This window comes from Elephas maximus, chromosome 18, assembly GCF_024166365.1.
Source record: "Elephas maximus indicus isolate mEleMax1 chromosome 18, mEleMax1 primary haplotype, whole genome shotgun sequence".
NCBI lineage: Eukaryota > Metazoa > Chordata > Mammalia > Proboscidea > Elephantidae > Elephas > Elephas maximus.
This window is the reverse complement of record NC_064836.1, coordinates 24,377,128-24,390,512: the sequence shown is the minus strand read 5'-3', so window position 1 is coordinate 24,390,512 and position 13,385 is coordinate 24,377,128. Positions and strand designations below refer to the sequence as shown.

At 40.9% G+C, this 13,385-nt stretch overlaps 1 pseudogene; it reads left to right on the top strand.

Moving 5' to 3' along the window:
• The first annotated feature begins 665 nt into the window (after positions 1-665).
• Positions 666-3,799, top strand: LOC126061737 (CCR4-NOT transcription complex subunit 11-like; annotated as a pseudogene).
• Positions 3,800-13,385: the final 9,586 nt, after the last annotated feature.

Here is a 13,385-nt window from a genome sequence, read left to right as displayed (position 1 = left end):
GGTCCACAGTTTTACTATAGTCTTTAAACAGATATTGTCTTGACTCAGTTTAGAGCCCCTGGCTGGAAGCCAGTCAGTTCACCTTCTTTAGTAGCTGTTTAAGTCCACTCTCCAACCACAACCCTCATCGGGTTCTCACACTCCTGTGTACTATGCACCTGACTTAATTATCCTGGGTCTAGTACCAAACACCTAGGAACAGCCCCTATGCCCCTGGATCCCTCAGAATTATTAAAGTTGGCCAGTCCCCAGGAAGCCTGCATAACCTAGCTAAACCCACCTGTTTTCCATACTTAAGTCACCTCCTATAATCCCAGCCTGTTTTTACCATATCTCTGGGTACAGCCCCTTGTGTGGTCCTGCACAGCAGCCTTCTCTGGTTGGGAGCTGTAGGTAACAGCGTTTCTTATAATTTGGAACAATGGGACATAAAAGAAGGCCGCTCAGATAGGTGACCAAATGAAGCCCTAGAAATACAAACCTCCACCACTAAGTAAATTCAATATATAAACTCAATATATGATTAGGCACTGACTACATCTTACATACTGTTAAGGACAGTCACTGTTAAGAGAGAAGCACAGTCATGGTCCTTAACATCAGTGAAAGAAAACTTGATGCGAGAGGTGTTAATTGTTGTTGTTATTAGGTGCCTTGAGTCAGCTATGACTGAGGTGACTGAGGTGACCCCATATAGAACAGAAGAAAACATTGCCCAGTACTGCACCATCTTCACCGTCATTGATGTGTTCGAGTTCATTGTTGTGCTGAATGCCTTCCAACCTAGGCGGCTCATCTTATAGCACTGTATTGGACAATATTCTTTTGTGATCCATAGTGTTTTCATGGGCTAATTTTTAGAAATAGATCACCAGGCCTTTCTTCTTAAGTCTGTCTTAGTCTGGAAGTGCCACTGAAACTTGTCTACCATGTATGATCCTGCCGGTATTTGAAATACGATTGGCATAGCTTCCAACATCATACATAGCAACACGCTAACTACCACAGTATGACAAACCAACAGACGGGTGGTTGAGATGTTAATTGCACTTGATAAATACCTGATTCTCCAACAATGTCCAGTTGAGGGTATGCTATGAGTTAGAACCATCAGGGCATATGCTAGTGTAAATATATTTTAATTCACTGTTTGGAATTAATACATTTAAGTAACTTATAGATAGAAAATTATGTTAAATTACCTTATCGTGAGATGTTTAATACTATGTCTCATTTGTATAGCTTCTTAGAATTTTCAAGGCATTTCAGGAAACATCTTCTAACTACCTATAAATTAGGGAAAGCGGTTATTATAATTCCCATGTTACTCAAGAAGAAACTAAGACTTAGAGAGGTGAAGAATCATGTCCAAGATCGACAGTCTGGCCATTAAAAGATTAGAAGTCAAGGACTCCAGCATGCAGCCTGATCCAGACACCACCCTACCCCTTAGCTGTTATTGTTGTTAGCTGCTGAGGAGTGACCCCCCACCCCATGGTTACCCTGTGCATAAAAGAACACCAGATAGTTTTGATTCACAAGGCTCTCATTAACTGATTCTCAGAAGTAGATAACCAGGTCCTTTCTCCTAGTCCATCTTACTCTGGAAGCTCTGCGGACACCTGCTCAGCATCATAGCAACATGCAAGCCTCCACTGACAGATAAGTGGTGGCTGCACATACGGTGCGTTGGCTGGGAATCAAAGCAGGATCACCCCCATGGAAAGATCACTGAACCACCAGTGCCTCTTACCTTTTAACTAGGGAAGTATAATGAGCAGTATAGTGGCTGAGCAGTCTACGGGACTGGATTATGGCTCTGGTCTCTGTGGGGTCATGGGTTCGAATCCCACTGCTGCCAACTGTGTTTTGGGGGCCCTGGTGGCTCAGTGGTTAAGTGTTTGGCTGCTAACCAAAATGTTGGTAGTTCAAATCCACCAGCCACTCCTTGGACGGCCTATCGGGCAGGTCTATTGTGTCCTATAGGGTTGCTGAGTTGGAATTGACTTGATGGCAGTGGGTGTAGGACAGCATGTTGTTGTTAGGTGCCATCGCGCTAGTTCTGACTCATGGTGACACTATGCACGAGAGGATGAAACACTGCCCAGGCCTGGGCCATCGTTACAATCATTATTACGCTTGAGCTCATTCCTGCAGGCACTGTCGGTTTACCTCGTTGAGGGCCTTCCTCTTTTCCGCTAACTCTGTGCTTTGCCATGCGTGATGTCATTCTTCAGGGACTGATCCCTCCTGACAACATGTCTGAAGTATGTAAGACACAGTATCGCCATCCTTGCTTCTGGGGAGCATTCTGATTGTATTTCTCCCAAGACAGATTTGTTCATTCTATTGGCAGTCCATGGTGTATTCAGTATTCTTCACCAATACCATAATTCAGAAGTGTCAATTCATCTTTGGTCTTCCTTATTCATCGTCTAGCTTTCATATGTATACGATGGGATTGAAAATACCATGGCTTGGGTCAGGCGCACCTTAGTCCTCAAAGTGACATATTTGCTTTTCAACACTTTAAAGAGGTCTTTTGCAGCAGACTTGCCCAGTGCAATGTGTCTTTTGATTTCTTGACTGCTCCGTCCATGGGTATTGATTGTGGATCGAAGTAAAATGAAATCCTTGACAACTTCAGTTTGCTCCCTGCCACCCCCTTTGTTGCCAGTTTCAAACACCTGCTAAACCCTGTCCTGTGAAGCCTGCCTGTGGCGGCCAGCAGCTGGACTGGCCACCACTCTCAGGATTTTTACCTCCTATAACTCCAACAGAAAAGTTTTTTTCTTTCCCAGCTGATGCTGGCACCACCAAGGGAACTCTTCTAAAAGACATCTCTCCAGATTGCTTTCATGGGTGTTGGAAACAGGGGCCAGTCTGTGGACATAAGTGGGCTTCAGGTAGCCTTAGCTGAGGGTCATTCAGATCTTCAACCCAGAGTAAAGCTAGCTTCCCTAGTATTCTCAGTGACCCAGACCTCGATTCTTCCAACTCTGGATTTGACAGCTTGATTGTCTCTCAAAACACAGAAGCTTTAGTCAGTGTTCCAAAACCATCTATCGAAAGCCATTTTTGGCCATCGTTTGTCTAACACCTCCACTCCACGTTTGTGAGGATGAGTTGACATGGCTAAATCCAACAGAGACTGACCATGCAATTCAGTGGGATACATCAATGTGTGTTAAGAATAGCACTGGTGTAGAGATGAAGCAAATAATGGCCAAAGCCTTCAAACACCCCTTATCTTCTCAACAAGCACATTCCTTGGTGACTTAGAAAAAAATGCAAGACTTGTTTATCACGTTGGCCTGATTCCAGCCAATCTTCCTGATCTCATGGAAAACAACTCTCTAGTTACTATAGAAATGTTGCTGAAATTAACACACAGTCAAACCCGATAACCAAGTATGTTTCAGGCCTGGTCAATATGGACATGTCCTTACATTCAATGGAAGTTGTAAATCAGCTAACTATAGCTGTTGATCTACCTCTCGAATTTATCCACCTTTATATATCAAATTTCATCTCTACTTGTGAACAATTTAAGGGTCATTTGATGGACCTCATCTGTGTCTTCCTCCAGTCCTTGATCTGTAACAAAATTATTAATGTACAGGACTTGTTTATAGAAGTACAGGCGTTCTGTATTGAATCCCATAGGATATGAGAAGCTGCTGGCCTTTTCTGGTTGTTGAAGACGTTGCATACTGGGGAAACCCCTTCTGAGACTAATAATCATAGTAATACCTCATCGAAACTACGTCATTCATTGTTCATTCATACCGTGGTTTAATTTTTACAACTGTTAAAACCCTGAGTGGATTGCTTGGTGTAGTGCATATAAACAATACTTTATCAACTTGAAGTTTTACTTTCCTGGATGACTTTTTACCTTGAGATGAATTTTTGGTAAAAACTTGAAAAAACTGTGTCTTTTAGGTGTCTTGTTGATAATTATCCGTGTGAGGAACGGTTATCCCAGAAAACTATTACTGCAAAAGAGCAGATGAGCAGTAAAGAACAAAGCGCCTGTTTTTGTTTAAAAGTCACGTTGCAGACTCCTGATAATTCCCGAATCCAGCTTTCATGAGGTTTCAGTGCTAATGTATTTCATGAGAGTAAATTAAGATATTCTTAAAAATTTGTGATCCTGTCCTTGATGTGACATTAGGCAATTGTTTTGATTCCTCAAGGGACCAAGAGAAATTTGATTCTTCAGCCCAGTTGTACAGGTAGCACTTAACTTCTCATTAAGTACCATCTGAACCAAGGGCACACTTGTAAATTTATCCCTTCTTATCATGAGGATTACAAGACAACAGAGTAAATGTATTCCTTGGGACTGTTGAAAAAACAGAGGAAGTATTAGGAAACTTTTTCTAGGCTGAAATAGCTGCTATAGTTTTCTATTTGTTTGTTTGTTTGTTTTCCCCCTCTCAAGACACTTCTTCTGTAATTATTGTTAATACAAAATAGTCACTTTTTTTTTTTTTTTTTGAGGAAAAACGCGAGTTCGTGCTTTGAGAGGAATACTAATTCAAATAGTTTGCTGAGTGGGTGCTATTATTACCCTCATGTCTGTGGTAGGGTGAAGGACATGTTTGAGAAGCATTAGAGCAAGGTGGTATTGTGTGAACTTTTAGTCTTCATTTAACTCTTGGACAATAGTGCCTTACACTGAAGTTCTTTATTTTTAACGAAAAAAAAAAAAAAAGTGTATATGTGTATGTAAGGAGCACTTGTGGTACAGTGGTTAAAGTGCTTGGTTGGTAACCAAACAGTCAGAGGCTGGAATCCACCAGCCAAACCCACCATCCTCTCCACAAGAGAGAGATGTGGCAGTCTGCTTCTGTAAATATTTGCAGCCTTGGGAACCCTATAGGGCAGTTCTACTCTGTCCTGTAGGGTAGCTATGAGTTGCAACTGACTCAACAGCAATGAGTATGAGTAATGTAGCCAATCATTTCAATATATGTAAAACTATATGTCAGGAACAGGTCCCTGGGTAGTGGAAATGGTTAAGTGCTAGACTGGTACCCAAAAGATTAGGGGTTTGAACCTGTCCAGAGTAGCTTTGGAATTAAAGCCTGCCTGGAAATCTGTTCCAAAAAGACTACAGCTTTGATAACCCTACAGAGCAGCTCTACTCTACATGCAGGAGGTACCCATGAGTCAGAATCAACTCAATGGCAGCAAACAACACCATGTCATGATTTTTTTTTTTTGCTTAGTATGAAGACCTTAGAACTTGTAAAGAATGTGTTTTAATGCTTTACTATTGCTATATTATTAAAATAGATTATGCATATTTAAACTACTTCTTAAATTTGAATTCTTTTATGTTAATTCCATTAAACTAGGCCCTTTCACAGAAGTATACTTTCCAGAGTCTGTATTCAAAAGCAAATTAATTCAGAAAGGAAAAAATAACTGAATATAAAGCAACTAGAACAATTGTAGGTAGATTTCCTTGGAAAACTTTTATTACATCATTCATACCGAGGTTTACAAAATGTGTCACCTACAGTTTAATAAATATTGACTTTAGTTCTAGTAGGGTGAATTATTCTTTGGGGACCAAAGAGCATTTAGGAGGTGATGTTCTTCTCTTGACTGTTTGCCTGGTTGTCTTGGGTATTGAACATGTCATGGATTGTAAATACTAGGATTCAGAGTGTGGCAGATGAGTTGTCCCTGACACATACCTTCTCTGCTAACTGCAACAACAGTAAGTGTGATGGTCAAGGTTGTGTATCAACTTGGCTGGGCCATGATTCTCAGTGGTTTGGCAGTTGTGATGTAGCTTGGCAGTCTTATGGTGATATGATCACTTCCACGATGAGATTTGATATAATGTGATCACCTCCATACTAGGATCTGCTATGAGTAAGAGGTTGGTCAGGTGGCCTGCATTGAATAGAAGTGGACATTCTGGCAAGGTTCTTGGTCTTTTGCTGGCTTTAGCTGTCTCCTGTTCGTCTAACCTCCAGTTCTTTGTACTCGAGCTAGCAGCTTACCTTTGGTCCTCCCTGCTGATCTTGGGATCCATCAATCTTTACAGCCTGTGAACAAGAGCCCTGCTCTCTGCCCGGCCAAAGTTGGGTTCTCCAGCCCCTGCGGCTACATAAATCGGGAGAACCAAGCCTCTATCCTGACCCATGGACTTGGAATGTTCCAGCTTCTACAAACGTGTGAGCCGTTTCCTTGATGTAAATTTCCGTCTCTCTATATGTTTGTAAGCCTTACTGGTTTTGATTCTCTAGAGAACCCAGCCTAAGACAGTAACCAAAACATCAACTGCAACCATAGGTACAACCTGGGAAGGCACCACTTGCAGTATGCTTACCTGGAGGTGGGTGATGGGCTGAGTGTTTTCATGTATCATCTCACTTAATTATTACTCCAGCCTTAGAGTTAGCCTTTACTAAACCAGATTTATAGATGAACACCCTGCAGCTTACAGTAGAGTGTAAACAGCTAAGACCACATGCTGGGAAGTGGTAGAGCTGGGATTTGGCTTCTTTACCCAGGTCAGCCTCAATGTCCTTATAAAGCTTAGGGACATTCTGAATTTCTCCTTTGATGCGTGGAGGGGAGGTAAATGTTTCACCTGCAATTGGCATAGCAATTGTTCGCTTTTGAAAAATGGTATTGATGCAGGTAAAGATCACTTTGTAGCTGAAAAAGACAGAAAAGATTGAATGATTCAGAGCTGGCGTTTCATTTGCTAGCAATAGAGGAAATGTTACCAAATCTGAGAAATACAGTGGCATTGTAATTGACTGAATTCACCAAGGTATTTCAGTTTTCTATAGTATTTTCATTTGTGGAAATAAAGGCCACTCAAGAACAAGCAAAAGCGCTTTATTCAGAGCTGGCTATGACAAAGGAGTCAGCCACCATCGCTTGTATTTTACAGAGACTCAGAGGCAGGCAGTGGAGAGAGAAAGTTTAATTGTGGAAAAAAAAAAGGAAGGCTGCTTAGGGTGTGCTCTTATTGGAGGTTGTTCGCATGGGAAGCTGGAGGAAGGCTAAGGAGAAGCAGGGCAACCTATATAATTGGTTTGGGGAGTATGTTTCTCTGATTCCAAGTTGTGAGTGAAGGCAAAAAATTGGGGAAGCTGGTAGTTATTGACCAAGTCCTGACCATTTGAGGGCTGATTACTGCAGAAACTGGTTTGTAGAACTACCTCATAGGGTTTCCAAAGAGCAACTGGTAGATTTGAACTGCTGACCTTTTGGTTAGCAGCCAAGCTCTTAACCAGTCTGCCACCAGTTCCAAATTGTAACTACCTACAAGAGTAGACTTGACAGCAACTGGTACCTACCTTAAAGGCCCATGCAGGTAGGGGTGCTACCTTTCTGTTAGTTACATTTCAAAGAGATGGATCCTAGGTTCTTGAGAAAACCTTCCTGGGTTATAAAACTAACTGGCAAGTTTCCTTAGGCATTTAAAAGAATATATATGCATTTTTTAAAGGAGCCCTGGTGGTGAAGTGGTTAAGAGCTTGGCAGTGAACCAAAATGTCCTTGGCAGTTCAAATCCTCCAGCCAGTCCTTGGAAAGGCTTTAGGGCAGTTCTACTCTGTCAGTATAGGGCCACTGAGAATTTACAATTGCAAGCGTTCTGAAGAAATGTAAAAAAGAGAAAAGAGAGACTGGTACTCTTCTTTTTTGCACAGGGGTGGGCAGATACATGTGTGCTTTTTTTTCCCCCCCCTTCTTTTTGATTTGTATTCACCCTTACAGTTATTAAGCATGATGCAGTGTTTAAAAAGCAGAATAACAATAACTAGGCAAATGTCATTCTTGATTGAATTACTTACTCATGTCTTTTGCATTTGTGTCAGTTGCAGGCCCCAGGCATCCAGGAGAGTTAGTCATTCCCCTGAAAGAGAGTCTTAGAAAGCAGCAACTCTGTTTGCTCCCTAATTTCATTACTGTTAAATAATGGAGACTCTGTATTCTGCTTTCTGTGTCATATAGCTTAATTTGTGAGCTTAAGATGTACAGAATTTGGTAAATCACCCCCAGAACACTACAGTATATTTTTACATAGAATTAAGATAATTTTAACTCTTTTCAGTAGATTTCAAAAAGAACTTAGAGATAGAGCCCTTAGGTCTTGTTTTCAGAACATAAACTGATAGGTCCCTTGGGTGGGACTACATTTATCTCTTAAAATGCAACATTACAGTTAGTGGTGTTATAACTTTTCTGCAGCATCTGGTGAAAACAAGATAATAAATCAGATTAAGACTATGTTGCAGTGATTACAAAAAAAGGAAATATAAAACTTCAAGAGCAGAAACTTGGGCCTTTGACTCTGAAATCCTAAGGAACAACTGGAGCTTATCAAACATTTGACCTATTAGGAAACTGTTGTTCCATGAAATCTACTGTCAAAGAGAGAAACTGAGAGCAGATATCTTATATTGATTTTAGGATTTCCTTATGCACAAAACTAAATATTCACTATGAGGAAGTTCCTGACCAGGATTGATCCTGCCAGCTACTTTTGTTTAACCAAAGTTGCTAGTCTTTTCTTTCCTGTTCAAAGCCTGGCTTGCTGAATTTGACTTTCAAAAGATATGGTTGGGTGGAGGGCCAGAGGACAATCTTCTTACCTGATGTCAGTTGATCTCAATAAAAGAGGGAGGGAAGGGTTCAGTCACTCATGTTAATATTAGCCACTGGTTGAGCTTCTAAATTTCCTTTTTTTTTTTTTTTTTTCATTTTTTAGCCTCACTGTACCTAGCTTCTTTGGACCATTGCTTTTTCTGGAATCAAAATGGTATCCCTATATCAGAACAATTAGGCCAGATAAAGAAATAAAGCGTATCCAGACTGGTAGGGTAGTAGTGAAAGTTTCTGTATTTGCAGATGATATGATCTTATACACAGAAAACCCTAAAGAATCCTCAAGAAAACTACTGAAACTAATAGAAGAGTTTAGCAGGGTATCAGGGTACAAGATAAACACACAAAAATCAGTTGGAACCTGGAAGGCATTATGCTGAGCGAAATCAGTCAGAGGCAAAAGGACAAATATTGTATAAGACCACTATTATAAGATCTTGAGAAATAGTATAAACTGAGAAGAACACACACTTTTGTGGTTACGAGGGGGGGAGGCAGGGAGGGAGGGAGAGGGTTTTTTACTGATTAATTAGCTGAAAAGAACTGCTTTAGGTGAAGGGAAGGACAACACTGAATACATGGAAGGTCAGCTCAACTGCACTGGACTGGACCAAAAGCAAAGAAGTTTCCGGGATAAACTGAATACTTCAAAGGTCAGCGGAGCAAAGGCGGGGGTTTGGGAATCATGGTTTAAGGGGACTTCTAAGTCAATTGGCAAAATAATTCTATTATGAAAACATTCTGCATCCCACTTTGAAATGTGGCGTCTGGGGTCTTAAAAGCTAACAAGCGGCCATCTAAGATGCATCAATTGGTCTCAACCCACCTGGAGCAAAGGAGAATGAAGAACACCAAGGTCACACGACAACTAAGAGCCCAAGAGACAGAGAGGGCCACATGAACCAGAGACCTACATTATCCTGAGACCAGAAGAACTAATTGGTGCCCGGCCACAATCGATGACTGCCCTGACAGGGAGCACAATAGAGAACCCCTGAGGGAGCAGGAGATCAGTGGGATGCAGACCCCAAATTCTCATAAAAAGACCAGACTTAATGGTCTGGATGTGACTAGAGGAATCCCGGCGGTCATGGTCCCCAAACCTTCTGTTGGCACAGGACGGGAACCATCCCCAAAGACAATTCATCAGACATGAAAGGGACTGGACAGTGGGTGGGCGAGAGATGCTGATGAAGAGTGAGCTAATTATATCAGGTGGACACTTGAGACTGTGTTGGCATCTCCTGTCTGGAGGGGGGATGGAAGGATAGAGTTGGAGGCTGCCAAAGGCCTCACGTAAGGACAGACTGGAAGGGTTGACTCATTAGGGGGAGAGCAAGCGGGAGTAAGGAGTAAGATGTATATTAACTTATATGTGACAGACTGACTTGATTTGTAAACGTTCACCTGAAGCTCAACAAAAGTTAAAAAAAAAAAAAATCAGTTGGATTCCTCTATACCAACAGAAAAAGAACATTGAAGAGGAAATCACCAAATCAATACCATTTACAGTAGCTGAATTTGTATGCTGAGCAAATACTTCTAGAAGCTGGACTGTATGAAGATCTCCACATCAGGATTGAAGGAAGATTCATGAACATCTTGTGTTATCCAGATGACACCACCTTGCCTGCTGAAATGGAAGAGGACTTAAAGCACTTACTGATGAATATCAAAGATTACAGCTTTCAGTATGGATTACAGCTCAACATAAAGAAAACAGAAGTTCTTACAACTGGACCAGTAAGCAACATCATGATAAACTAAGGACGTATTGATGCTGTCAAGGATTTTGTTTCACTTGGGTCCAAAATCAATGCCCATGGATGCACTGGTCAAGAAATCAAACGACATATTACATTGGGCAAGTCTGCTGCAAAAAATCTCTTTAAAGGGTTAAAAAGCAAAGATATCGCCTTAAAGACTAAGGTTTGCCTAACGAAAGCCATGGTATTTTCAGTCAACTCATATGCGTGAGAAAGCTAGACAATGAGTAAGGAAGACCAAAGAAGAATAGCTGCCTTTGAATCATTCTGTATGCAAAGAATATTGAATATACCATGTACTGCCAGAGTATGAGCAAATCTGTCTTGGAAGTACAGCTTGAATGCGCCTTAGAAGTGAGGATGGTGAGACTTCATCTCACGTACTTTGGACATGTTTTCATGAGAGGCCAGTCCTTGGAGAAGGACATGATGCTTGGTAAAGCAGAGGAATAGCCAAAAGGAGGAATACCCTCAAAGAAGTAGATTGACACAGTGGCTACAAGGATGGGCTCAAACATAACAATTGTGAGGATGGTACAGGATCATGCAGTGTTTATTCTCTTGTACCTAGGGCTCTGTTGTACTTATTTGACAGTTCCTAATAACAACAACATGAGAGATACCAAAAAACAGCAACAACTTGGATGAGAGATCCCCTCTTAAAACTACCGAAGGCTGTGCTTTAGATCTCATTGGAGAAGATGTGGTTGGACCCCACTGGATGGCAGAGAAACTCTCTGGATTTCTGTGGCCAGAGCTGGACTACAGTTGCCAGGCAAGCAGGAAACACCATCTGCGTCACAGGTGGCCTGATGCTAGCGTGTGAGAACACAGAAAGAGCTGTTGCATCAAAATCCCACTCACCAATGGGGAGGTGGTACCTGGAGAGGGCCACAGTGAGGTGGCCACCAGAACGAGACCAGGTCTGCAAGCTTGCCAAGGAACTACCTTGCCCTGGGCACAGCTGGGGAAGAATCCCTTGGAGAGTGGTACAACAGGGCAAGAAGAGAACAAAATAGAAGCAATGTCTGTTCACCACAAGATCAACAGAATGCTCACGAAACAAGAAAAAAAAAAGCTTAAACAGTTCAGTCTATTATCACAGAGGAGGCTATAAAAGGGTAGATTTAGAGCTGAAAGGCAGTAAGTTGCTAGTGGCATGATGACAGTCTAATTCTGGCCAAAGCAGAACTCTTTGGAGAATGAAGTTGGTTGTTGTTATTAAATATTACAGAATAACAGGCATGAACCAAGATTGTCTCAGTAAAATTGGGGTTCTTTTTTTACAATCCCCATAATTATGGCGGACCAGTAGAGTAGTCACAATGATGTTTTGGCTTATTACAGTCTCTGAGTGTGACTTTGTTGTAAGATTGATCCACTTCCAAAAGAGAGAAAAACAGTCGCCATTGAGTTGATTTCAGCCCAACTGTGTCAGACTAGAGCTGTGTTCCGTAGGGTTTTCAATGCCTGATATTTTGAAAGTAGGTTGCCAGGCCTTTCTTCTGAGGTGCCTCTGGATGGAATCAAACCACCAACCTTTTAATGAGCAGCTGATCATGTTAACCGTTTACACCACCCAGTGACTCCATTTACAAAATAGAAGCATTTATTACATATTCCAAGTATCCCCCATTTACTTTCTTTACTTCTTTTCAGTCTGAACTTTGTTGTGAAGTGTTTCTGAAAGACTTCCACAGCAGTGTGTTGTTCACAGGTCTGTGGCGTTTTTATCACTAGTGCCAACTATTAAGGCTAGCTGAAAATCAAATTCTTTTACATTCACTTTTACGGAATCTTTGTGCTGTTCGATAGCATGCTTGCACCGCAGACTTGGAGATGCTGCCTTACGTTTATAATTCCCATATCTCCCTGTGTGAAACATTGCTCGGGCAGAGAACCTGTGATAGCACAGTGATGACCTCCTACTTGATGATCCATTTCTGGTACAATGACACATAATGACAACCTTTCTATTACCCTCAAAGGTATTTCATACTACTGACTTCCTCAATAGTATTGGATACTTTCCACTAACTCAGCAGTAGCTAGTCTTTTTACCACTTGCGATTTCAATATCAAAGGCCACAGATGAACGATTTTCTGCCATTTTACTCTAAGGCCTTTTTAGAATCTCTTGCCTATTGAACTTCATAGATAAGATTTTAAGTTTTTTTTTCCTAATATTTCATAACTTTTTCTTGTGGCTACTGAATTTGATTTAGTTTAGTTTCTAACAGAAATAGGCAATTGATTTAATAGTTTAAGGAATCATCACTTAGAGAAAGGAAGATTAGCAGAAAGAGAATAATCATTCTATTTAAATATTTGTGGACTTAAAATCCTTTCACCAGTTACCTAATATTCTTAATTATTGAGTGCTCGAAAGTAAAGTCATTTATAAAGAAATACCATGGTTCTTTTAAATATTCCATCCATAAATTTATTTAAACAAATTGAACTGTGCTGTTAAGGAGCCCTGGTGGTAAAGTGGTTAAGAGCTTGGCTGCTAACCAAAAGGTCAGTTTGAATCCACCAATGGCTCCTTGGAAACCCTGTGGGACACTTCTGCTCTGTGCTGTAGGGTCACTATGAGTCAGAGTCAACTTGACAACAAAGAGTTTTTTTTTTTTTTTTTTGGTTTATTACCCCGTAAAGTAAGAAAAATAATAAATGAACAAACAAAAGATTTCAGAGTTCAAACAGTATGTTTAATATAGTATTAAATTTGAAACTTCAGTGTCTCAGAGAGGGAAGTATATGACGTTTCAAGGTGCTCAGCAATAGAGGTGCATACGAGGCAGGCCTTTCCTGGTTTCAGACATGCACTTATGGAGAATACAAAGCATTATAGGGATATCGCGTCTATCATTAAAAGAAAATGAAAAAAAGAGCATGCTTACCTTATATGGAAATTCTTAGGATTAAAACCAGCTGGGATTATGCTGGAGTTGCAAAGATGCTGAATCTTCG